This window comes from Haemaphysalis longicornis, unplaced genomic scaffold (assembly GCF_048455015.1).
Source record: "Haemaphysalis longicornis isolate Haplotype H1 unplaced genomic scaffold, Haemaphysalis longicornis Haplotype H1 scaffold_1, whole genome shotgun sequence".
Taxonomy (NCBI): domain Eukaryota; kingdom Metazoa; phylum Arthropoda; class Arachnida; order Ixodida; family Ixodidae; genus Haemaphysalis; species Haemaphysalis longicornis.
This window is the reverse complement of record NW_027526203.1, coordinates 344,226,287-344,251,040: the sequence shown is the minus strand read 5'-3', so window position 1 is coordinate 344,251,040 and position 24,754 is coordinate 344,226,287.

The window sequence follows — 24,754 nt, the reverse complement described above, 5'->3', positions numbered from 1 at the left end:
AGCCTTGTACCGATGACGCGTCACTCGCTGCTTCTCACAAACTGGCGGAGGAGTGACGCAGATGGCCGACGCCGCTGGATGGCGGTCGCCGGCTTTTTCGCTCAACGTAAGGGTACGAGCTTCTTGGATCCCCATCATAGGCGACCGTGAAGCGAAGAAAAATTTGACGAAGGGCGGGACGCACAAAGGAGGCGCTACTTTTTTTTATACATACATACCCTAAGGGCCGGTGGACATTACGTAGGGGAGGGGGGGGGGGGGTAGGGGACTGGTTTGCACACGGAAAAAATAGCACATCTTCACAACACTTCTGTAAAAAATGAACCATCCGAACAGGAGGAACAACCGCGTTGAAAACGGAAAAAAAAAACTGATATATATGGTACAAGCAGCGCGGAAACAGCCAAAATAGTTGATGAACATCACAAATATTCATTATCTAACAAGGCTAAAAGGCCGGTTTGATGTGACGACGTCTCGGTCGAGTTATCTACGTGGGATGACAATGAATTCTATTCAGTGACGCTGAGCACAAGCCCGGCATTTTGATAGGCGTTAGTTCTGGAGAATACTGGGTTAACTCTATGTGCATGATCAAGGCGAGATGAAACATGAGGGGTGGGACGAATGTGAGTGCGTGCAAATTAGTGGGCGCAACAAGTGATACAAGGAGTGGAAGTATAATAGCCGGAAAACTTTTCCGCACATGGCAAGGAGCGTTAGGTCAAGAAATTGTTTCAGTGGACATACACTTTCATGCCGATAGTATGACGATAAAATTAACCATGCAGCTTTACTTTGGAGCGGCTCTAACAAGTCGGTGAGATTAGGATGCTCTTAATATTAAAACTTCCGAATGAAGTTTTATTATGAAGACCACACATATCCACAAGGCGCGCCTACAATCGCAGAAGTTTTAGCGGCCAAAGTTCCATCGGCAATGTAATGCTTTTGTACTAAAAAGGATTGATTCTCACAGGCGTAGGTCTACCGGCCAACCTGTCTTACATGTCAGAAAGTATCGTTCTTACAGTTACAGTTTCGCTCTTCACTAACGTGCCCAGCCGGCCCTAATGGTGGCACTGAACAGTACGTGACGTGGCGGGCGTACATTAGTAAAAAAAAGATGCTTATTGTATTTCAGACATGTTATGATAACAGGCAAGCGTGAGTAGGCTGTCTGCTATGTATGAGTCCGTTTAAAAGTGGTGGAAAAATGAAATGAAGACACCAAAATATGAACCAGAACATGCGAAATTGAAAAATCCCGTTCGTGGACGTGCAAGTAATAAAACACTGATGGCAAGTTTCGAAAGCCACATTTCCAAACTTTGTTACTGTATTCAAGCGATTCGCCAGTTTGACTTTCTACCGTTTCACAAGAGGTAGAAAGATTCTCCCTTTAAGAGGGAGGAGCGCGTTTTGTACCCTTAGGAGTGGAGGAAGATTTCCCCCTTTCGTGAGCTAATGGAGGAGCGTCCTCCCCTAGCAGCGTCACCCATGCAAGGCTTGTCATGCGAGAAAGGCCTAGCGAGCTGATCGGTTTGAGGATCGAGGAAGTACAAATACGTAGGTTATTGTGGTTGTGTGCGCTTAAAATTCGCTAAAATAACCAAGAAATGACCTACCGAGCACCAGAACTGCGGTTAGCAAGCGATGTCGCAAATCGTATATGCGCGACTTCTTGCATTCTGCGTGCCCCGCCTACGCGTTCAGAGCGAACGCGCCGCCGTAAACACAATAGAAGTCATACAGATTGCTTTCACAATGCCGCCTTTATTTCCGAAAGGCTCGTAACCCCGCCGTTCACCGCACACGAGATCACAACCATCCAATGCAGCTGTTTGAGAACAACCAGTTGTTGTTAGTCGTCTTACCTTGCTATAACCGATGCATCAAAACGCGGATCGTCTGCAATCGTAAGTCTCAGCGCAAAGGCAATGCAGGCAACACGAAAAACGTATCCGTCGCTGTCGCATCCTCGACAATGCTCGCCCTCTAGCGTGCGCGAAGTAAAGCAATAGTTAACGATTTAAAATGACCGTTAGATGACGCAAAAAAAAAAGTATGGGTGGGGAGGGGCAGCTACTAAGCATCACTTACATCAAGGCGTTTCTCCTTGGTTTCCTTTATGGATAGCGCATAATATTATAGCCAACATCACGAAGGCCGCATGTGGGTGGGCACATATTGGGAAGAAACATAGCACAACACAGCGACATACACTTCATTAAAGGCACTGCCTACGCACAATACACGCAACACACAACATCGTAAGCATAATACACGTATACACCACCACATATAGTACACCTCTAACGCTTCTAACATGTCCGCATGGTCACAAGCCACAGCTAAACATTGAAACGGCGACAAAGTATTTATAACCCTGATCGCCGAGAATTCAGGTAGGAACAGTGAGATCGTTGCTTGTTTCGATAATCCATGGCAGTGCGTAAGACTTAGGTGGGTTTTGTTTTTTCTTCAAATGTAACCCGAGCAATTGCGAACTTTTATTAATTTGAGGTTTTTTTAAGAAGCAGTAAAATAGCTCAAAGAAGAAAAAACGTTTCACGAAACAGTACGGCAGGTATGTTTGGGTAACGACACTCATTGCCTCGCCTTCGCTCTTTTAGCGTGGAGCGCACCACTGGTCTGGCAACCATTCAGCTAAGATGTTACCGAATGGGGGCCTTTTGTTGTTGGTAACTGATGCGTCAATATGCTACGGTCCGTGCTCGTTGACGAAAAAAGGGGCAGTTTGCTATCATCGATGACCTCTTTTACCCTTGGGCGTCAGTATAAAACGTCCACAAATGCAGTGGTAACGTTGGACAGGGCGCAGGCGAGTCGCCCACAGCAAGCATGCAGCGGTGCCCACAGAATGTGCTTCTAACACACGGCTGGCGAGCCGTGCGTTAGCGTGGCGGGCACATGGTAATAATAAAAAAGAAAGACAGCGAGAAAACAAGCAAGCAGCACACCGCAGGGGAGGTGTTGCTCATAGTCGTCGTATGCGCCCGATCGGCGAAAGTCACAGTGCAACGATGAACGGTTTCGTTTTCGGCGTCGGCGCCGACAGCAGATTGCAGACGACAGGGGAGAATATTTCCTCCCCTAGAGCACTGCACGGGCCTGATTTAAAGGCCCGAGCCCGGCCCGAGCCCGTTTCGCGAAGCCCGAGCCCGACCCGCGCCCGTGACACCTAGCCCGAGCCCGGTCCGGGCCAGGGCATTCATGAGTGAGCCTGGCCCGAGCCCGGCCCGGGCCCGCCATCTCAAGCCCAGGCCCGGCCCGGCCCGGTAATTTATTTTTTGGCCTAGGGAGGGCACGCGCGTTTGTGACCAGGCCCGGTCTTTGACGCTGAAGAAAGTTTGTTTATTATATTCCGCTCAATCAGACGGAGCATCTGACTGTACAAGCACGTCATGAACTGAAACGCCAAAAATAAGGGTTTAAAAGTGCACATAGTTTAGCTTTCACCGTCTGCAGTTCACGCCACATCGGCGTAATAATAGCTCGTATTCTTACACGAGAGACACCCTCACTTTTGATGACCAGACTCTTGGCAACTTTACAGGTTGTCTCGGCCACAAGTTGGTATTGCTGAAATTTTTTGATCCGCATTTGAACCAACGAGTATGTACGCGCGTGGAAGTACTTCACCTGCACTGGTTGTTAAGCGGTGGTGTTTCTCTGGCACGGGCATTTGATTCCCGGCCACGGCAGCCACATTTTGATTGGTGCGACATCTAAAACACACGTGTACATACATAGACATAGGTGCACAGCTCCAGGATGTCTGAATTAATTCGTTCTCCTCTTGGGCATTCCTTGCAATCGTATCTTTGGTATGTTATACACCAAAATATAAAATCTTGATGCTGTAGAAGAACTGTCATTAAAATTCCAGTATAGTGACCATCAGACTTAGCAAAATAATGCGTAGAAAAACTTAGCGTTTTTAAAACAATGCGTAGGAATAACTGCAAGAAGCGCGCAAAAATAAACCGAGAATATTCATTTTGATGCTCTTTTCTACACTTCACGTAGGACCTGTTAACGGCCGTGCCTATGAATTCAAGCCCAAGCCCGGCCCGGGCCCACGGCGTCGAGCCCGAGCCCGGGCCCGCCGGTAATCGGCTTCGGGCGGCCCGGCCCGGGCCCGGGCAGTGCTCTATCCTCCCCCGTTTCGGTGTTTCGTTGAGGCCGTACAGAGGGCGCTACGTGTAATTAGCTAAAGGGCGAATCTCGCTGGTCCGGGGGAGAAAACCCTCGATTTCCTCCCTTTTTCTACCCTTTTTTCTTAGAGTGGGCGGGTTTTGGAAGCCTCCGTAACGTTCACATAGCTCCTACGATGTCTTCCTTCCCCCCAGTTCATACTTTCTCTAGCAACCCTTCGAAAAAGCGGAAATAACATTTTTGTTTAGAGACTTCAGAAGGCTATCGCGTTCTGACTTTAGTAAAAATGGCGGCTTGCTTGAATTTTTCGACGGAAAACTTAGCGCACGCGCTAGTTAATTGAGGAAACTCAACTACGTACACGCCTGACATACAGACAGGCAGACAGATGAAAGGTTTTGCATATAGGCAGAACAAAAAACTACCCTTCTTATAAAACTGTGACGTGATATCTCGTGTTGCCACCACTTTCGTGACACAGACGCAAGATGATTCAGTCACCAGATGTCTCAGATGCACACTAGATCAAGTACAGCAGTGGCCTGTTCGTATCTCGACCAGTTTTGACCGGCCCTTCTATACTTCCTTGATTTCCACAGTTACGTCAGCTCCTCGCCCTCATCACACGTACATACATGATGTTCTTCGTCGATGTTTTTACGCGCCACTCTGCGAGCACAGTGTCGCTCGCCCCTGCTGCGACCAGCAACGCTGCGGTGGGCTTCTTCTTGCAAAAATAATCAAGAAAGGAGGGCAGGACACGGCTTCATAAACCATGCCCTTTAGAGGCCGCTACACGCTTTTTCTTTGCTTCAGTGTTCCTTTGCCTACTGCTTTGTTGTTTGCTGCTGCTGTTTCTGATTTCAGCTCTTCGTTAGTACGCCCCGAGGCAGCCGCCACCGCCTTTTGCGGCCACTGTTCTCGACTGTTCCTCGCTACAAGGAACGGACGCATCCATAAACGTCGGCTTGCTCCCCAGTGGCAGCCCCGGTCACATACGACGCGTTAGCCAGGCTAGCCGGACTGTTTTTCTTGTCCCACCTGTAGAGCATAATTCACCACACAGAATGAGAGACAGTTTTTTTCTCAACTTTTAGTACTCTATGCAATTCAGTTCTTTCCCAAGGCTTACCTCTATTTTATTACTTGCGCACGGTGATTACCTCTATCCACCACCGAAAACCACTTATCTCTGTTTTTACTGCTTCCCGTGTCGCGTGTCTAGCTCATGCTCATGTTATATGGATGCTGGTTTGGCCTTGTATGCAGTGGTTAGTTTTGCGGCCAAGGCCCTTGATCGACGGCTTGTGTAACGAGCTGTTTTCCATCTCTTTCCTAATATTGTAGGGTCTAAAGGAAACGGCTGTTTCGCGAACCAATCACGGTCTGTGTTTCAGCAATGCCATATGTTATTTTACCTGACGTTACCAAAATAAGGAATATATTTACGCGCCTGGTGAATCGATTTTCGGGCACCCTTCATGATTCGCGAAGGTCCAGCGGAAATATGCTAAGTAAGAGTAGACCTGCACTCCGGAGTAAGAGTAGAGCTGCACTCGCCAAATTTTAGTTATACTGTGGCAACCCTTATTGCATTAAGATATTCAGCAATTTTTAAGAGTATACGTCGTTCTACGCACCCAGAGCACGCTCCCATACTAACGCAATACGTGGCCATATTGTTGTCATTACATGGCCAGGAACATTCGTCCAGTGTCCACCAAGTCTGTAACCATAAAGTGTTCTGGACTGTAGGCTAGCCTAAAGTTTTAAAGACAATAGTCTTTCTTTGGCTACTTAAACCCAAAATTTTGGTGCGTCCGTCCGTCCGTCCATCCGTCTGTCTGTCTGTCTGTCTGTCTGTCTGTCTGTCTGTCTGTCTGTCTGTCTGTCTGTCTGTCTGTCTGTCTGTCTGTCTGTCTGTCTGTCTGTCCGTCCGTTTGTCTGTCTGTCTGTCCCTCGATTCATCCACATGGCTAAAAGTTAAAATAATTCTTGAACGAGAAGTTTATAAAGCCAAAACCTTTCCGAACCACTAAATCTGGAAACACACTTGATACTTCTCAACATTGTTGAGCAAGGAGAAAACATCCGGAATATTTGAGGCAGAACGTTAATGCGGAACTCTAGCAGTGCTCTTTTAATTTAAAATTAATGTGTGCCTAATATTTGCAAAAGCAAACAAAAATACACATTCAAAACAACTCCTTGACCCCAAAATACAAAAATAGCTCGGGCGAGGCGGGACCTCGTGGCAGTGTTCCAAGTTCCGGAGTAACAAAAGGTTCCAGTAGATGGCGCGAGCAGTGGAACACGGGAAAATTAAAATGACTTCAGCGAACCTCCTCCGTGTTTATGGTGGGGGGATCACAAGGGAGGGGAAGAGCATGAGAGGTGGCGGGGACAGGAGGGGCATTTACGTGGCAGAGGCGGAAGAAGACTATCGTGTTTCGACGACATTTGCAGCGAAATGAGCAGATGCTCGGCCGACTTTTTTTGTGTGTATTCTTCAAACCAGTGTGTGCGAAGGGGGCGTTACTTCCTGAGAGGGACGCCGTAACCAAAACATCTACAGCAGTTTTTTGTAGCTGAGTCTGAGAAAGAAAGGATAGTCGCCCTGCCCCACAAATGTGGAAGGCCAGTGAAGCTGTTGGGCACAACAGCCTTCAGTAACTGTTCACTATGTACAACGCGATGTTACACATCACACAAGAGTCTGCATAACTAACCCTTACGGCTAGGTTCCAGATGTCCTCTAAAGGTACTCGGCAGGGCAAATGACAGCCGTCGCGACCAGACCACTAGATTCTGGATAAAGGGAAATCCGCTCAACGAAATGACCGCTTAAACGGAGCGAGCACCTCTCAGTTGGTCGGTTTTGTACTAAAACAATTTGAAAAAAAAAATCTCGTTGTTCGTAACCTATATTTTCGGCCATCGCTTGAACGTAACAGAAAACACACTCGCAGTTGCAATAGCTGGGCAAGCTTAACGCCATCGCGGTACGCATCGCTCCCTGGATCGCGTCTCCGCTGGTTTCTGGTTTTATCGAACACTCCGTTCTATGCAGCCCATGGCAGGTGGGGGCAAAAGACCACCTGCACCCCCCCCCTCCCTTCAAGCCACACCACCACAATTGCCCTTTTCTCTGCCTTCTCCCTCTCCCGTCTTATGGTTTGCCCCTCTCAAGACAAAATCCTGCGACGCTCATGCTGCAGCCGCATCGCCCGCTTGTAGTGGCGGTGTGCTTGCCGTTGTGTTCAGGAAGAGTTCAGCCTTGGGGCCATTGTTATAACCTGAAGACCACCGACCCTGATACAGTTGAACCTCGTTATAACGAACACTGATATAGCGAATTTTAGTCTATAACGAACTAAATACGAACTTTGGTTGGTCACGCCTTGTTTCAGTGACATTGATTTTTTTATAACGAAACCGAAACCGCGAGAGCTGCGCTAGATATCCGCTATAAAGAAGAAATATTTGAGAAAGGCTGATAAGCCACTTGGAAGAACCCCTGCCGTTCAAGACTGCGGTAGTAGAAAAGGCCATTTCGTGCGTGGATCCTGTGGAAAACTTTATCCAGCTCAGTGGTGCGAAAAGCCACCTAACGATGATAAAACCCCACTTTAAATAAATTAGAACTCACGCCTGTTTGGTCAAACAGACTTTGTTCTGTTGTAATTTCACGTTCTCATGTTCTGGTCTATTTATTTTGAAGTGTCACAAGGAGAAAGGTAAGGATTACATCGTTTATAGCGGGTTCGAAGCCTTGCATATAGTGTTTTGTATGTAAGATTTTTGCACCAGCCAGATTGCCGATTTGTTAAAGCCTATTTGTAACTCTACTGTTGCAACGAATATCGCATATAACGAACTAATTTACTGCTTTCATACTACTACGTTATAACAAGGTTCAACTGTACTCTGGTGACGCCTGTGCAGGTAAATTCGGTGGTGCAAAGGCTGAAAAGTTTTTTCCAACACGGAGGTTCTGAAGTGTTTTTAGGAATGAGTAAGTGGACTGTTGACAGTTTCATTAAATTTTCGTACTACTCTGGAATAAATGCCACCGAGTTCTTATTTTGTGCAATAAAGTTTCTGCCCATAGTGCACCGCTCTCCGGAATATTTTCGTATCGCGCAGCGTTCTACCTATCCTCTCTTTAAATAAAAACTCCTGATAAACAAAGCATATCTTTCTAATCCGTTCGAGGGTCCACTTTCGAGCTGTTCGTTCTATAAATTATTTTGTGCTGGTTCTTAAGACTCTCTGTACCCCCTCCACCCCTGTACCCAATGCTTTCTACGCGCTACACTCCATTGATTGATTGATTGATTGATTGATAGGTTTAACGCGCCGACGCAACGCATGTGATGAGGCGCGCTGTACTGGAGGGCTCCGGATTAATTTGGCCACCTGGGGATCTTTAACGTGCGCCGAAATCTCGTACACATGGGCGCTTTTGCTTTTCGCCTCCATCAGAAAAGCGTCCACCGCGGCCGGGAATCGAACCCGTGACTTCGCGCTACACTTGCTGCACCTTCCAGGCCTTCCCGCAGTATACACAGTATCAGCGGCTGGCTCTGCACGTGTTTGCGGCGTGGACTTCAAGGTTTTTTTGTTTGAGATGTTCACGTGGTCACCGCCTGTTAGGCCGATGGCCAGGCATCTTGTTTGACTTTGAGCGGCGCGTGAGTGGCTCTGTCACATTCATTGTCTTCTTGGTTTGTTTTCCTATTATTTTTTCTTGCTTTCCGGGTTTCGGCTCGCCTTCGAGTCATTGTGGTGCACGGGCAACACCAAAAATCCGGGCCGAAAATCCGAAAAAGCCATTCCACCCTGCGAAGAGGGAGGTTCAGCGAAACTGGCGCTCTGGTGGGATTTGCTATGTTGGGTTTAGCTATATATGGGGAGCTTGCCATTTTGAATTATAAGGACACTAGCGCAACCTCTGCGTCACATACTAACGACACGAACGATTTGTGGGTAGAGACAAGGTAGTTTTGATATAGCGTAGCTACGCCAATCATGCCACAGGCTTTATTGCGCTGCACAGGAGGCCGTCGAGGAGCGCGCGGCATTGCGTAATGCGAGGTTGGAGAACGACACCGCGCGTGGCGAGGATTATACACGACTGGGGAAAGAGATAGCGTCAGAGGATAGGATATGCATAAAGCGGGGCTGTAACCATACGCCTACTGTACATGGCCATGCTTCACTATGCAACACATAATGTCGGAAAGCCAGCTTACAAAGATCATCGCCTCCGGTATTTTTTCGACGCCAAACTCATCAACCCCGAAAGGTAAACCAAGCCCTTCCGTGCTACTACTGCCACTCTCCCCCAATGGCGAGCCTTTCTAGTGCTTTAGTCACGTGATTGGTTACTGTTGGGGGACGCCTGGTGGAAAGCCGCAACGTAGGAAAAACGTACTCTTCCGCGGCGCTTAGCTTTCTATTACTGGCCAGAGCGCCGCTACTTCGGCTGCATCGAGCATCGGTTGCCTTGGCAACCAGGCACAAGCCACTTTAGAATTTCAAATGGTCCGTTGAGCCCGGTTACTGTTGACGTTCCACCTTGCGGCATGCGGCCGAAACAGGCGTTCCATCACTCCCACTGTGAATCAGGCGATGCGTTTGGCATTGAAAAAAAAATTAGCCCCATCTTCCCGAAGGGAACGCTTAGTAGATGCGGAACATCTCGGGGTTCAGTTTGTGGGGTGGTGCTGACGCTTGCTTCCGCCAACCCACTAACTGACGGGACTGTTGCTTCCATCACACTTCATCGGAAGAACGGAGTGAAGTGGAGTCAACCGCAGCAAGCGCTGAACTGAACGCGCGCAGCGTGCTGCCCGATTTACATTCAAGGTTGAAGGAGAGGAGACGAGAGGAGGAGAGATGCGCAAGCGCCGAGCATTTGCGCCGACGAAGCTCAGGGTCCGCCACTCGCTTCAAGCGCTTGCACTCAGAGTCGCGTTCCCTTCGCTGCGCAGCTTTGTCTTCAGTGGACGTAGCGTTGCTGTTAGTTTGTGTGGTGGTGCTGACACTTGCTTGCGCCAACCCACTAACTGACGGGACTGTTGCTTCCATCACACTTCATCGGAAGAACGGAGTGAAGTGGAGTCAACCGCAGCAAGCGCTGAACTGAACGCGCGCAGCGCGCTACCCGATTTTCATTCAAGGTTGAAGGAGAGGAGACGAGAGGAGGAGAGATGCGCAAGCGCCGAGCATTTGCGCCGACGAAGCTCAGGGTCCGCCACTCGCTTCAAGCGCTTGCACTCAGAGTCGCGTTCCCTTCGCTGCGCAGCTTTGTCTTCAGTGGACGTAGCGTTGCTGTTAGTTTGTGTGGTGGTGCTGACACTTGCTTGCGCCAACCCACTAACTGACGGGACTGTTGCTTCCATCACACTTCATCGGAAGAACGGAGTGAAGTGGAGTCAACCGCAGCAAGCGCTGAACTGAACGCGCGCAGCGCGCTACCCGATTTTCATTCAAGGTTGAAGGAGAGGAGACGAGAGGAGGAGAGATGCGCAAGCGCCGAGCATGCGCCGCGAAAGCAGAAGCGAGAACTCGGGAGAAGCGAAAGCGAAGTGCACGCAGCTGGTACGAGAGAAGAAGTGGCGGGAGTATCACGCAGCTGTGGGAGAGAGGGAAGGAGGAGAGTTGCGCGTGCGCAGTGTGAGTGCGGACGCCGACGCGGGACATGCTCAGACTATAAGATGCTCCGCATCTAAAATGGCCGACGATTACGATACTCCCTAATGCGAAATTTGTGCACAGCGCGAACTGCAGTGTTCTCGGCGAAGGCGCATAGCTGCTGTGTCTCAGGAATGAATCGCGTGATGAGAGAATGCGGGGCGGGGAGCGCTTCTCTGCTGTTATCTCGTAGCGCTTCGGCACAGCCGAGCATGTTGTTGTAAATCGTGTTTTACGTGGTTCGTATCAGCCGCGCGACGAGGACGACGACGAAGGACCCGAACGACCTATGAACGTGCAGCACGCCGCGCGGGCTCGGCTTCTGAGCTTTTTGTGAACTCGAAAGAACAAGATGTTTGCTGTCATGGATGCCTGATTTTGCGTTTCCTTTCTCGGGGGCCACTAGACGCCGAGGGCGGTTTTCACACACGTGCCGGCCCCGGCTCGGTATACTGCTTTCCCCCTCAAATTTTCCGAGGAGCGTGTCGCGCCGCCTCGGCAAACCGCTCTCCCCCTCACAATTTCGCGACTCTCTCCACCTTCGTTTTCTTTCAGTCTTCGGTGTTCCCATCTCTCGCTCGGTTACGACACCGTCGCCGCGGTCAAACCACTGTAGCGGACGTTTAAGTGACTCTTGCACACGCAGCCGTGAGAGGTGGCTCGTTCCCTTCGGCGCACCGGGTATTTTTGCAGTCCTTGCAATATTCATTTCTCTCCGTCCTTAACAAATTTCAAAAAGATGGTATCGACTACAGCAAATGTACGAAGACGAATCTGCGTAAATATTTTGTGTCCAGATAGCTGTTTGTCGGCAGCGTCTTTAATTCATTTCTTGTGCACACAAAACTTCTGATGTCATTCATACATATAGATGCGGACTGGTTTTCGGCATGGGGATTACTGTATCAGTGAACTACTTTATTTTTGTAGCTCTGGAAACTTTGAAAACAAGGCTTTTTTTCTTGTGTGAAGTCACGATGCAGCAGTAACTTAATCAGTCTTACTTTTGTGCACTTGTGTTGGTTTTCATTTTTTGTTTTACTTTATTTTTTTTTTTCACACAGTGAAGTGTCACATGCCTTGGATAAGGTATAGCTGGTTCTGTTATATTTCGGAATTGTGTTTATTGTGTCCATGCATTTTTTCAATTTTTACTTAATTTATGTCATCATTAATATTATCTAAGAACATACGTTACATAACATACTTATACATTGTTGTTCGTATATAGGTGTGTTTTTACATGTGTATACATCTGTTAATTTCATGTATATACTAGCGTGTGTATGTTTTTTTGCCATTGCCAAACAGCTGCTGTATTTACGGGCTGCCAGGCACCCTTCAAGTGGTCGCTGACCGCTTTTTCGCCTGGTGGACCCCCAACACTCCAATGTTGGGAAATAAACTTGAAACTTGAAATACAAGAGGCGATGCAAATATGAAGCTTACACTGATCCCGCTAATGTTGACTCAAGCTGTAAACAGAAGTGGCTGCGGGGAATACATTTCTCTATGGGTAATATAAGCCGTCTTATTCAAAATATGAGGGCCCTACGACCGTTTTTATTTTTTATGAGTTCTTTTCTATACGCTGAAAATTATTCATCTGCGCTTGGTCTTCGCCGGGGACGGTATGCTGGAACCTAGTCATAGACAGCTTCGATGTCAAACTTGCTGTAAGAAAACGCTATTTGGTCTGGGACTCCCATCCCGACTGCAGTTGTTGTTGTGGCATCTCCAGACACGCGCATTTAACCGCTCGTCCACCTGCAACTCGTGCTCATAGGCTGTTTCTCAGCAGGTGCTCTTTTCAGACCGCAATGCACAACGAAAAAAAATGAAATGAGTATGGGGGTCGAAATAGAAAAGAATACAATGAGTGGGTTACCCAGGGGAGTGGGTTACCCAGAAAAAAAAGGCAGAAAGAGGAAATGAAAGCAGGAAAAAAATAAAGAAAAATACCACAAATTGAAACGCCTGCACACTGAATACATTGCCAATAAAAAATCAAACACCTTCTAGATGCCAAGTACGGACTCGTCCTGATTTTTCTCATGTTTTGGTGACTTTTGCGTTTCTTCGGGGGCCTTGAAAAACTGCTGATGGCACCAAGGTGACATCGTAGCTGCGTAACGTTGGTGCGTAGGTTGCGAGAGAAAGTAATTATTAGTAGTTGTTAGTTTATGGTATGCAGAGTTTATGGTGCCGTACCTTTCCACCCCCCTTCTTTAAGCTGAAAAATGTAAGGGCTACGCACGCCACTGCTTGCAACGACTCGACTTCATGCTGTTTCCCGCACCTTGCGATCGCGATTGAAGGAGAGCTTACACGCACCTCTTCCCTCCACGACATCACGGTAAAGGATTCAGCTATCTTGTTTATATCAGCAGCAGCCTTCGCCTTCGGCGTAAGGCGCTGAATAAATTGCCGTTTTCGCACAGTGGGTTTCCTTCTTGCAGTTTCTCTGAAACGGCCACAGCTGCCGCTGTCAACATTCGCCTCATATTTCGTGACCGGCATTGAATTTTCTTGCTTTTGCGTGTTTGTATAGTGGTCTTCATTTTTTCCCCCATTTAATCCACATGTTATTTTCAACTACCGTCCGATGTTCAACGCCTATCGGTGTACAAGGCAGTCCCGATAAGGCGCACTACGAGTATAGTGCCTGCTGTTGCACTTGCTGAAGTTTTCCCTTTTCTTTTGAACTGTGACGTCCGCGCCACCTGAAACGGCGGCGCGACGAAAAAAAAAAACGAAAACCGCGATTCAACAAAGCTATGTTTCAAACATGAAGCTGCGCCTTCGCCATAGAACTTATTCCGTCGCGGCACAGAGTTGACAGAAGTTGCCGGTCAGCTTGCCGTGCATACACAGCTTGTCAGGAAAAGAAGCCGGGCAGCAGCCGTAGTAGCATTTTCGCTTTTTTTTATGCACTTTATAAGCGACCCCAAACCATCCACCGCCGGCGGTGGCGGCGGCGGTGGCGTCGGCGGCGGCGGCGTCCGCAGTGCTCCTCTATATTTAAAAAAGAAACAGCATCCGGCGCCAGGTTTCGATCCGAGGACTTTGCGGCCGCAGCGCGACGCTCTACCGACTAAGCCACGGACGCCACGCTGATATCAGTGTGAGTAACGCGCCTTATATCTTTAACGCATTCAAACTACGTCGTCAGCGGCGTGCGCTGGCGACTCAGCGGCGTTATAGCGGCTTGATAACTGCGTGGTGTACACGTGATACTACAAACTTGATGGAAGAGATGGAAGAGAAGGCGGCGAGGCGGTGGGCTGCGGGGGCCGAGCGCAAGCGCCGCAAGCGGGCCGACAACCGTGCATTCGCACTTTCACATTCTCCCCCTCGGGGAAATGCGGGGGAATTTTTTGCCAGGTTGTTTTGGTGCTCGCTACTAGAAGGAGAGGACTGGGAAGGAGCGGCTTGTCTCCTGAATTGGTTCAGTTGGTTTGTCGAAATTGCCTTGACTTGAGCGTGACGTTTCGTCTAAAGACGAAAATGCCCCATTCTGCGAAAAAATTGCGTTGTTGTTGTTATTGATGTTGTTGTAGCCCGGTGAAGAAATTGGTCCCCTCTGTAAACAGTAATTAAATGCATAAAAAATGCATGTTTGTTCCGCAGGGGCTTGAACCGGGTTCTGCACAATCCCGACCGGTCGCTCTTCCAAGTGCGATCCTCCATATTCAAACATAGAAAAACATATATACAAGAACTATTTACAAATCATGGCGCTTAAAATAGGCATAAAGCGAAATGGTCAATCTGGAATTTGGTGATCAACACATTGACAACAATTCCCGCTAATAAGGGGGCAATGACGCACACCGATGCAAAACAGGATACCAATCCGGCATGAAATCATTTTAGTCACAGTAGGCATATAGCTAAATTATCATTTGACCACCGTGCAACTTAGAAGATAGCATTGGCTCAGAATTTGTTGTAGCATGCGCTCGTTGCCAGCGTAGAACATTATTTCTGGTCGTTGTAGTTGTTTCTTCCCCCTTAACCTTACACGTTTGGGCGATTAGTCGCGAATCGGGATCTTTGAAGGGCGATGGGCCCGCTTCACAAAATTACCAAAACTATGCATTGGAAGTGTGAAAGTTGTACTATGTGTGCGTGTCATATGACGTATGAACGTGATTTTACGCGAGTACAACAGCTGCACAACAAGCCACGCAGGGCCCTGGCTCTACGGAAGTTGTGGCGTGTGCCAGTCTGCTTGCTGGCACGATTCGCTCCGTAAGACGAAGGAACAAAATCGAAGACATGCAAATACAATGTAACAGTAAAGAAGTTGTTAATGAGTATCGCCAGGTTTCGCCATCAAAGCACGTAAGCACACTTCATTACCCCGAGGAATTTTTTATCTTGGATGTGTTAGCTCAAAGCACATGTTACTTCAGTGGATTTGCTTGCAAGTTAAATAATTAACTTTGTACACAAGCTATTAAGCTTGATTTTGTGAAGGCCTTTACCTCGACAGGGCTTAAGGGGTAGCGAGGCCAAGTCGGCAGAGGCCAACAGGCCGACTATAGGTAAATAAGACCAGTAGGCCAACTTGTCTGAGGGCATCTCGTACGAAAAATTAAGAGCCCTTCCACCCCGTGAAGAGGGATGACCAGCAAAGCTGCGGTGCCGAGCCTCAACGTGAGGTTTGACTGGGTCGTAGTCCAAGGGGTGCACGAAGCAAAACACGTTTGTTTGTAATTTGCGATCGAGCATTGTTCTTGGCTATTAACTGAAAGTCCAGTCCTGTCCAGTCTCTGCACCTCGCGCATGCTCAGCCCGGCTCTTCACGAGCCACGTGAAACGGCTATCAAGCGGCTCCGACGCAGCTTCAGACTTGGCTACTGCGCAATTGAGGCGCACACCTGGGCACGCGCCGGCGCCAGTGCGTCTGCCGCGGCTACGACGAAACACAATCCAACACAATCCACTTTAATCCAATCGAAGTCCAATCGAAGCCAAGCCAAGCCAACCCAACCCAATCCTATCCAATCCAATGCCCCTTGCGCATGCGCAGAACGGCCCTTCACGGCACACGCGAAACTGTTCAACCTCGGCCAGTGTAGCTTACGCTACAAAACACACAGGAATCGTGGGTTGAAATTTATTATAGCGCGGGTATGGTAATCACGGCGCATGCTCTATGAAGGCCCTGGGACCTTTTTAATTTTGTATGATTTTTTCCATGCCCCGGGGGTGTGGCGCGCAGTTTTACGATTCCGGGGATTTGAGTGGGATCCGCAACGTGGCGCTACGCTGGCTAGCGATTCCTGTCTACATCGCTCTGGGACCGGAGACGATCTGCTGGATCCTAGCCATTTACAGCTTTGCTGTAAAACGCTCGTCAAGCTGAGCACCCATACTAAGGCGTGGTTAGCGACATTTTGAGCCGACGACTAAGCTGCAGTATTAAAACACAAGGAATACTTCATAAAGGCGGCAAAAACGAATACGCCTACTAGCCACTGGTTCTGACAGGTATTCCAAAATGTAGCTACCCTGAAGAAATCTTGTAAGGCAGGAATTGGGCGCGCGGGAGAGAGAGAGTAAACTTCATTTGAAAATAGGCCAACCTCTCTTTACGATCGTTACATGGCTCTATCTGGTTGTTTATTTTTGGCTTTCGCTTTTCTAATTTCGAGCAGTGATAACTATATCTCTGAATCGAAACGAATTAAATAAATGCACAGGGAACCTGTACAATACCGCCCAATGCGTTTCTGCTTGAACTTGCGTGTCTAATCATTTCATTAAAAATTAATAGCCGATTATAAACGTAGCTAATATGGCTAGCGTTCCATGCATTTTTTATGTCTGCAAACATATAGTCACGTGTCTTTGGAGCAGAGGCGGGCTATAGCGCCAGGCGTGAGAGAACGAATGTTCGGGTGTATGTGTGTTCTATTATCAAGCGGTCACCATGAATGTTGCACGTCATTCGAAAAATTCATTTGTACTTTACATTATACATCTCATCACTCGGAAATGCTTTTTGAGTTCACTAGTTGTTAATATGCACTGACTTCAAAATCAGTACAGTTTCAGACGAATAATAAATGTTGCTGAAATGTTTTCCGCTGTGCGGCCCTCTTCGGCCACTTAAACTTTCGCACCAACCTGTATTTGACGGCGTACCAAGCGCTTGCATGTATCATGATTTCTTTAAAGAGCCGAGCTGTTTCGACCGACACAAATCCGTCCGGCGGAAAATTCCGAGCGCACGTTTGCGCGTGCCTCAGGGCGACCAACTGGCGTCCCCCCGCGCGAGGCGCCGGGCACGACCTTAGCGCAGTAGCTTCAGAAAAAAAAAAAAAAAAAAGAGCCGAGCGCACGTGACTGCGTGCCTCACGGTGAACGCCGGCGTCGTGAAGGCTTGTTCGTGGCTTACACCATGCGAGGAGCTCCCGCCGTCGACGTCATCGTCATGTAGCGGCCGGCGCGCCACGAGTCCGGCGCGCCGAAGACGATGCCGACGAATCTATCACGCCAACCCTTCAAAATACACACGTAGAGAGACAGCCACCCGACCAGCTGACGAAGAAGTGGAGCCCTATCGCGGCGAGCGCGCTGCGTGAGGAGTTGTCCTATGGGGCTGTGCTGCCCGAAGACGACGAAGAAAGGAATGACGATGATTGCTACTGAATAAAACACCATTCATAAGTTAATGGTCTATGCTTTACTGCGCCGTCCAAAAGTGCTTTGCACCGCTGGGGTCCAGCTGCTCCCTCTCTCCTGGGATCCGCTCTCAGTGTCGGGAGAAGCTAGCTCGATCCCCAGCGCTGCTGTTTCTCGAGCCTTGCACCACTAGTGCAAGCTGCGTCAATTTTTGCTCTTTTTATTTCTCTTGATGGCATCAACGTTTTTTTTTTCAAGGCAACTAGCGACGATGTAGTAACACTGGAGAAACAACTGATGTCAATAGCACGGTGTGCATAAAACATTTTTGGCCCTTTTTCAGCATCAGAAAATGGTAGCTTATTTATGCATTGTATATGTGTGGGCGTGTGTGCGTGCGTGTGTGCATTCGTCCGTGTGCGCGTGTGTGTGCGTGTGTCAATACTAGAGGTATCGCCCCTCTTTCACATCCGTGGATGGAAGGAATAAACCAAATCATCAACCCGCTGCATTAATTTATCTCCACTTTTTGTTCAAACTAGGTGAAACGACTAAGACAGTGGAGGGATGAATTAAGAAACATTGGAGGTAGAGAATGGACTCTAGCAGTGCAGGACCGGAGTGCTTGGAAGCCAATGGGAGAGGACGTCATCCAGCGGAGACACCCTCCCCCTACACTGCGAATAGTGTCTCCGCGGCGCCCACACGATATCGTCCACACGACTCCGCCCGCACGACTGTGCAGACGATCCTTGAATATCTTGTTATCAATGATGAATTACGCAAACACAATGAACGAAGGACACTTTAACGCCAACGCTCCAACGTTGCACCAACTATTGGCGGTGAGCGCGACCACGGGCGGTGCGGCGAAGCGCGCCTCCGCGACGTCGGCTTTGGGTTTCTCGCATTTGTCGTCTGTTTCACTCGGGCTCGCTCTCCCGGCTGTTTCTTTGTGCTCGATTGATGTCTGATGCTTGTCCGCACCAGATTTTCTGTGTCGGTAACTTTTTATCATAATAATAGACTTAAAATCGCATACACTAGCTCAAGGCACAATTTGAAGTCTAGTTTTGGATACCGCTGCGGAAGAAACACTGTCGGCGTCACCCCATTTCCTGCGAAGCCGGTCCTGTGCGGAGCGCGGAACTAGGCACCAGCTTCTGTATTCAGCAATCTTTCGTACAAAGGGAACAGCCAGCTGCTAATAACCGAAAACAGCTAAAACGGAACACCAAAACAATTTTCATGCCTCCGGGGCTGTAGGCTTCGGCAGAAGGCATTACGATTCCCGGTTATCGTATCTAAGGTAAAACAGATTTTGCAACCTAGCCGACCGCTCTGAAGTGTTGTATCACATAACTTTACGTTGTTATGGCATAAAAGGACCCGACCTGCACTGTGGGCCGTAAAAACTGCAGGTTGATTTCGAAATAATTTACTGCGTGCATTGGCGCGCGCTGGTTTTATATCAGGCTTCTAAACACTATGGAGGCTTATTGAGCAAGACGAGTAACGTCTACGCTAAAAATACAGTAATACTATGTGTGAATACCTGGAGGGATATTTCGGTACATTTCCCACAGCCATGTCTTCCCAATATTCAGATATGCGTTATAGTAAAACTACACTTGAGAGAAGGAAGAGGAGGAGGAGAAAATTTTATTTAACAGTAAAATCGAGCTGGTCAATGGGCGGGGTCCTCAGTCCACCGCACGACAGTAAGAGCAATTTTATTCAATTCATAGAACTCAATCACGAGTAGACCAGGATTTGTTCTTTACGCCTGAAATGTTGGAAAACAATAAAGAGCTGTTCATGGTTGGAAAAGCGCTACGACGATGAGGACAAGCAAGTACACGGTACAAAGCGCTTTGTCCCGTGTACTTGCTTGTCCTCGTCGCCCGAGGGCTTTTCCCACCATAAACATTTACCAACAAGCCCAGCTCACAGTTCTTATAAATAAAGATCTGCTTGGACATAATCATCGTTTTCGATTCCTGTTATACTGGAAACCAGCACGTTAGTTATTGCGTTAGTTAGTCAGTATATCAAGCCTTCAACAGCGTAATCATGTCATAACTGTTAGGGTCGAGATTCAGTTCGTTACGATAACGATGGTTACGACAGAAATTCGGATCACAAAAGCCGCCTTCGAGTACTCTGGACAACGTTGTCTGAGGTGCGATCGCAGTGGCGTAGCACAGACCTTCTCATTGTGTTTCAATGTGAATAAACAACGCACGCTGCGGATAAATGCACCTTCTGGCCCACAGCCATAACGAAAGCCAATTTGTGAAGAAGGGAATGTATGCCATACAGTCTGAAAAAAATATCCACATGATTTTTGTGAGCCTCGCAACCATACTCAAACCTCCTAATGAGAAGTTTGTGACGGTGCAGAGAAATGAATGCGTTGGGCACAGAAGAAAAAAAAAACATTAATCTGATACAAGTCAATAACAACGAAAAATAGAAGATAGCCGCTTATTTCCTACTGTTCTTTGTATGTGAAGGGGTTTGCTGCTTGGTGCGTAGCATTAGACTTCTAAGTCTTCATAAAAGCATCTCAAAAATACTGTAGGGAAGCCTACGCATTTTGAATACTTATAGAGGAGCTCTCAGCACCGAACCTCGCAAATAATCTATATAGGACGAGTTATACACGATCTTCAGATCGATTCTGTGAAGACAGTTCTTCTCTCTGTCCTCGTTTGTCGCAAATTTCTGCGGGATACAGCTTGAAATTATTCAGGGGCGTCAGAAGCTGGCAAAAACAACTGAATTACTGGAAATACGCTTTTTATTGTACTGAAGCATCAAAGCGGGCGCTTTCTGGCACAGGCACTGCGGCCCCTCACAAGCGGGGTGCAGCAGACGACAGCGGCGCAACTCCCTCAACTGATGTCAGAGCCAGGGGGCGCCACTCAAACATCTCACCGCCAATAGCTTATTCACTGGGACTAGCAGCAGCCAATCCGCCTATGAAACATCAGATTTTAAGCCGCCCTTAATCCCTCTCTCCTTACCACGTTTGGTACCCATTCAATAACATAAGGTTACTCTGCAACGAAAATTCGATCGATTAAAGGCATCTTTGCCGAGAATACCTGCTCCGAGATAGCGTCTAACCAAAAGGCCGGTGCAACGAGTTTCTCTAGAACAGGTTTACCGCTGACCAAAAAAATTGTGACGAGTGGCCCGCTTCCCATTATTGGGCCCTGGAGGCGGGTGTACAGCCATCTTCCCTGTTACACCGAAGCAGTAAGCCTCTAGATGGTCGGAAAATTTCGAGAGAGCGAAAGATAGAGAGAGATAAATTTACTCAATAAAAGGAATACACAGAGATGTAGGTGTAATCACATGGTCTCTGACCTGCTACTCTGTGTGAGGGTGGGGAATGGGGAAAAGAGCATAGATAGAGGGCGAAAGGTATGATGATTGACATATAGGTGATAGTATAGGTTCACCACAATAGGATTGGGCTACAACCTAGCTACCAAACCGCTGATTTTTTGAAGAATGCCAGCAGTGCGTCGAAGGCCTTGTTTGAACACTGCAGGTCTGGCCAAGGTCCCAGCACGATGTCCTCAGACGATGCCCGCTTATGTAACCGGGACAACGACGTGGCTAACTTTCCCCGGTGATGCGCCTAGCAGGGACAGTTGCACAATACATGCTCAATAGTATCCGGTATGTGACACGATTCACAGTCAGGGTCACTCGATCCACCGATGGGATGTTGGTGTGTCCGCTCCTTGGGGAGGGGTGATGCGGGCAAAAGACTGACGTCACTGCGATGTAGCCGTACGCAAAAAGAATTAGTGCCCTGCCACTCTGTGAAGAAGGATAATCTGCGAAGCTGCACGCAGTCCGCGGAGGGCACGAAACAAAGCATATTTGTTCGTAATTCGCGATTGAGCCCACTTCCTAGCCAATTGTCTGAACGAAAGTTGGAAGTACCTGAGCTTCCGTCTCGCGGACAAACATGCAGCGGTCTGTTTTAATACCGCGTCTTAGGCATATTACTGTTTGTACAACACACCAACCCAATCTGATCTACCACTGAGAGGACACAGGACAAGTCGCGTTGGGCCGTTTCGCGTCCATGTTTAAACCTCCCGGCAGCACAAGGGACATGTCACCAGTAAGGGGATGAAACCTATGCCCAGGCAAGGCAGGACACAGCATTTGCCGCCCGAGAAGCCTAGCGTAAGCAACAAAGCCGCCTAGACGACTAGAAACATTTCATACCCTCTCTTATCAGCATTTGTAGTGGTTTACAACAGCTTCGCTGTACATCCACTTTCGCAGGGTGGGATGGAGACCATTTTTTTCTTACCCTAACCCCGGAGATACGAGCAGGCAATATGCGCCGATGAGACCTGTATAATTAAGTTATGGCCGCCAAATTTGGCATGTTGGTTACAAGCTTTATTTTGAATAAGTACTTTGTATAGAAAACTCATCATTTAGTCGCCGCCCTCCCCATTTTAGTACCAACTCTTGTTTGAACCCTTCACTTCTCTGCCCGCAAGGTCGTTGAACACTGCCTGTAAAAAAAGCTTGAACAACTTTTCGCGTATGCCCTAAAATAATCGCCGTTTAGAGTTGTTTTAAGATGCACTAACTCGCAGTACTTATGCGTGAGAGCTTGGTATAAACCTGACTCGCGCAGTCAGATTCATATGCCACCCCTTCTCTGTGCAGACCTAATTTGTGAGTACGAGTTTTTAGAGGGCTGGAAGCAGCTGCAAGACTTGGTATGGGAGTTTGACACTGATGGATCCTAACAAAGCGACCGTTCTCCTTAACGCAACCCTGTCTACTTCCGCCGGCCTGACAGATTTCTTCGCCAAATTTCCGTTTTTCTTTAAGAAAAGGTGAAATTGACTGTCGCAGACATTTCATTTGCCTGTGACGCGATCGACCTTGCGCACATCAGAGCTTTGGTGAATTCAATTTCCAGGACTGCACAATCGAGGTGCCCAACCTTTAAGTCACTTTGTGATGAAATTCGGCCGAACGCGACAAAGTGGATTGCGCAAATGAAGTGTTAGGCAATGCTATTTAAATCAAACAAAAAACCTCTTTCTTTTGCAATCGACTCATTTAGTAATGGCAGGGAATTTCTAACGCCCTGAAAATACTTCGCTCAAATCACAAAATTCCTCAAGGCACTTAAGTCATTTTCTGTAATTTGAAGGGCAAAGACTGGTGATGCTAATCAAAGCCTACTTCACTGCTGCATCGTTTCCGCGCTTTCGCTTCTTCGCCTTTTGGCGCGAATTACTTCAACAAATAGTCTGGTGACACTTCAAGATTCAGCTGCTTTGGAATTGGAGCTCAACGCGGCTGGTGTGTCCCTATTCTACTCACATACCATCACGTTCATCAGTCAAGAGGCACGCTTTGGGCTATTTTTTTTTCTGCCGCTGGAAAATGGGTGGATGTAGCATGGTATAACGCACTCGAATCATTCTGTCGAGAGCCGAGTTCAAATCCCATCAGAACTGAAATGTGTTTTTCACTTATTGTTTACAGCGGCGGCCTTTTTAATCTCACCAGACAACAGCAACAACTACAACAACAACGATGGCGATGGCTTTTCGCACAGTGGTGCGTTTAAATTGAGGCTTTCGCGCTAACATAAGCCCATATTACTTGCCTTCCGGGGTAGCTGGGAGGAAGCAGATGTAGCCAAGTAGTTAACATTTTTTGCAAGCTCCCTTCGCTAATACCCATGGGCTGTAATATTTGCACTTTCCAACGAACGACCAGCCCCGAAACAGGTAACATCGGGAAGGTAAACGGAATTTTAGAAGACACACTTGCCATACGTTGATGACATGACTGACAAGAGTATTCACATCAGGAGGAGAGACTGACGGTATAAAGACACTTCCTAACGTGGATGCTCTGGTCAGTTACGTCGCCAATGCTTGTCCCGTGTGTTGTCTAAGTCTTCGTCAACCTTTGCGTTGTTAGGTGTTCCGTAGCTGAGTACTAACTTGCCCAACAACGTATTTTTCCTCAATGACCAACTGCCATTCCGCACAGCCTAGGTTCGGCACCGCTTATCTGGATACACGGAATACGGGTATAATGACTGAACCGCAAGTTTCGTTGGGCTAAGAATGACAGAAATGCGTGGTGACAAAACCGTATTTATAAATGATACAATACATCGCACAAAGTTTGTCTCAAAATTTGCTCGTATATATGCTGATAGGGCAATTTTGTTCCGTTCGCTTTCGTCGGTGACTGGTCGTTTATAGGTAGGAGACAAAATTGGGTCGAAACTACCTATTGGGGAATCGACATACAGTGAGCCACCATAGTTGGACCATCTCTGCCACACTTTCTCTCCAGGCTGTTCATTCCAACTATAAGTTGCCGCGATCAGGCTGAACGCGCGGGGAGGAAATACGCACTAAATATTTTCTGTGCATGACGCATGCAAGGTAATTAGCCGCGGGGGGGCGGTTCAAGCATCCTAGGCCACGTGACCAGCGCCGCTCAGGTGCTGCAGTTGATTGATCGATTGATTGTAGAGTTTAACGAGCTGACGCACCGCAGGTGGTGGGCCGCGCCGTCGTGGAGGGCTCCGGATTAATTTTGACTATTTGGGGGATCTCTAACGTATACCTAAATATCGTACACACGGGCCTTTTTAGCTTTTCGCCTCCATCAGAAAATCTGCCGCCGCGGCCGGGAATCGAACCCGCGTCCTCGTGCTCAGCAGCACAACGCCTTAGCCACATAGCCACCGCGGCGGGTCAGGTGCTGCAGTTGCGGCAGCGCCTGCAGTTAACGGCATCGATATTGCGGCGACCTGCCTACCCGGCCAGAGAGCGTATACTCTTTGTTTAGTTTTTGGGGTGTTTAGGGTCGATCATGAAGATGGGAAGGATAAAGATAGAATAACTAAGAAACCAGACAAAGTTAAAAAGCGCCATTGCTTTGAGGAGAACGTAACAATAAGTAACACACTTATAGGGGCAAAACATTATTTATTTATTTTTTTAGAACATACTGCTAGCCTCTTAGTGGAGGTTTTTGCAGTAATTGGGTGATACATTTAGAACAATGACATAGCAATTAAACTTTCGTATCACACTTCGCGTTTAAAACAGAGCAATGACATAGCACATACCAGAAAGAAATTCAAAGCACACTTCGCGTTTACAATAATCTATTTGCAAAAGGGAAACGTAAAACATGAAAAATAAGAACC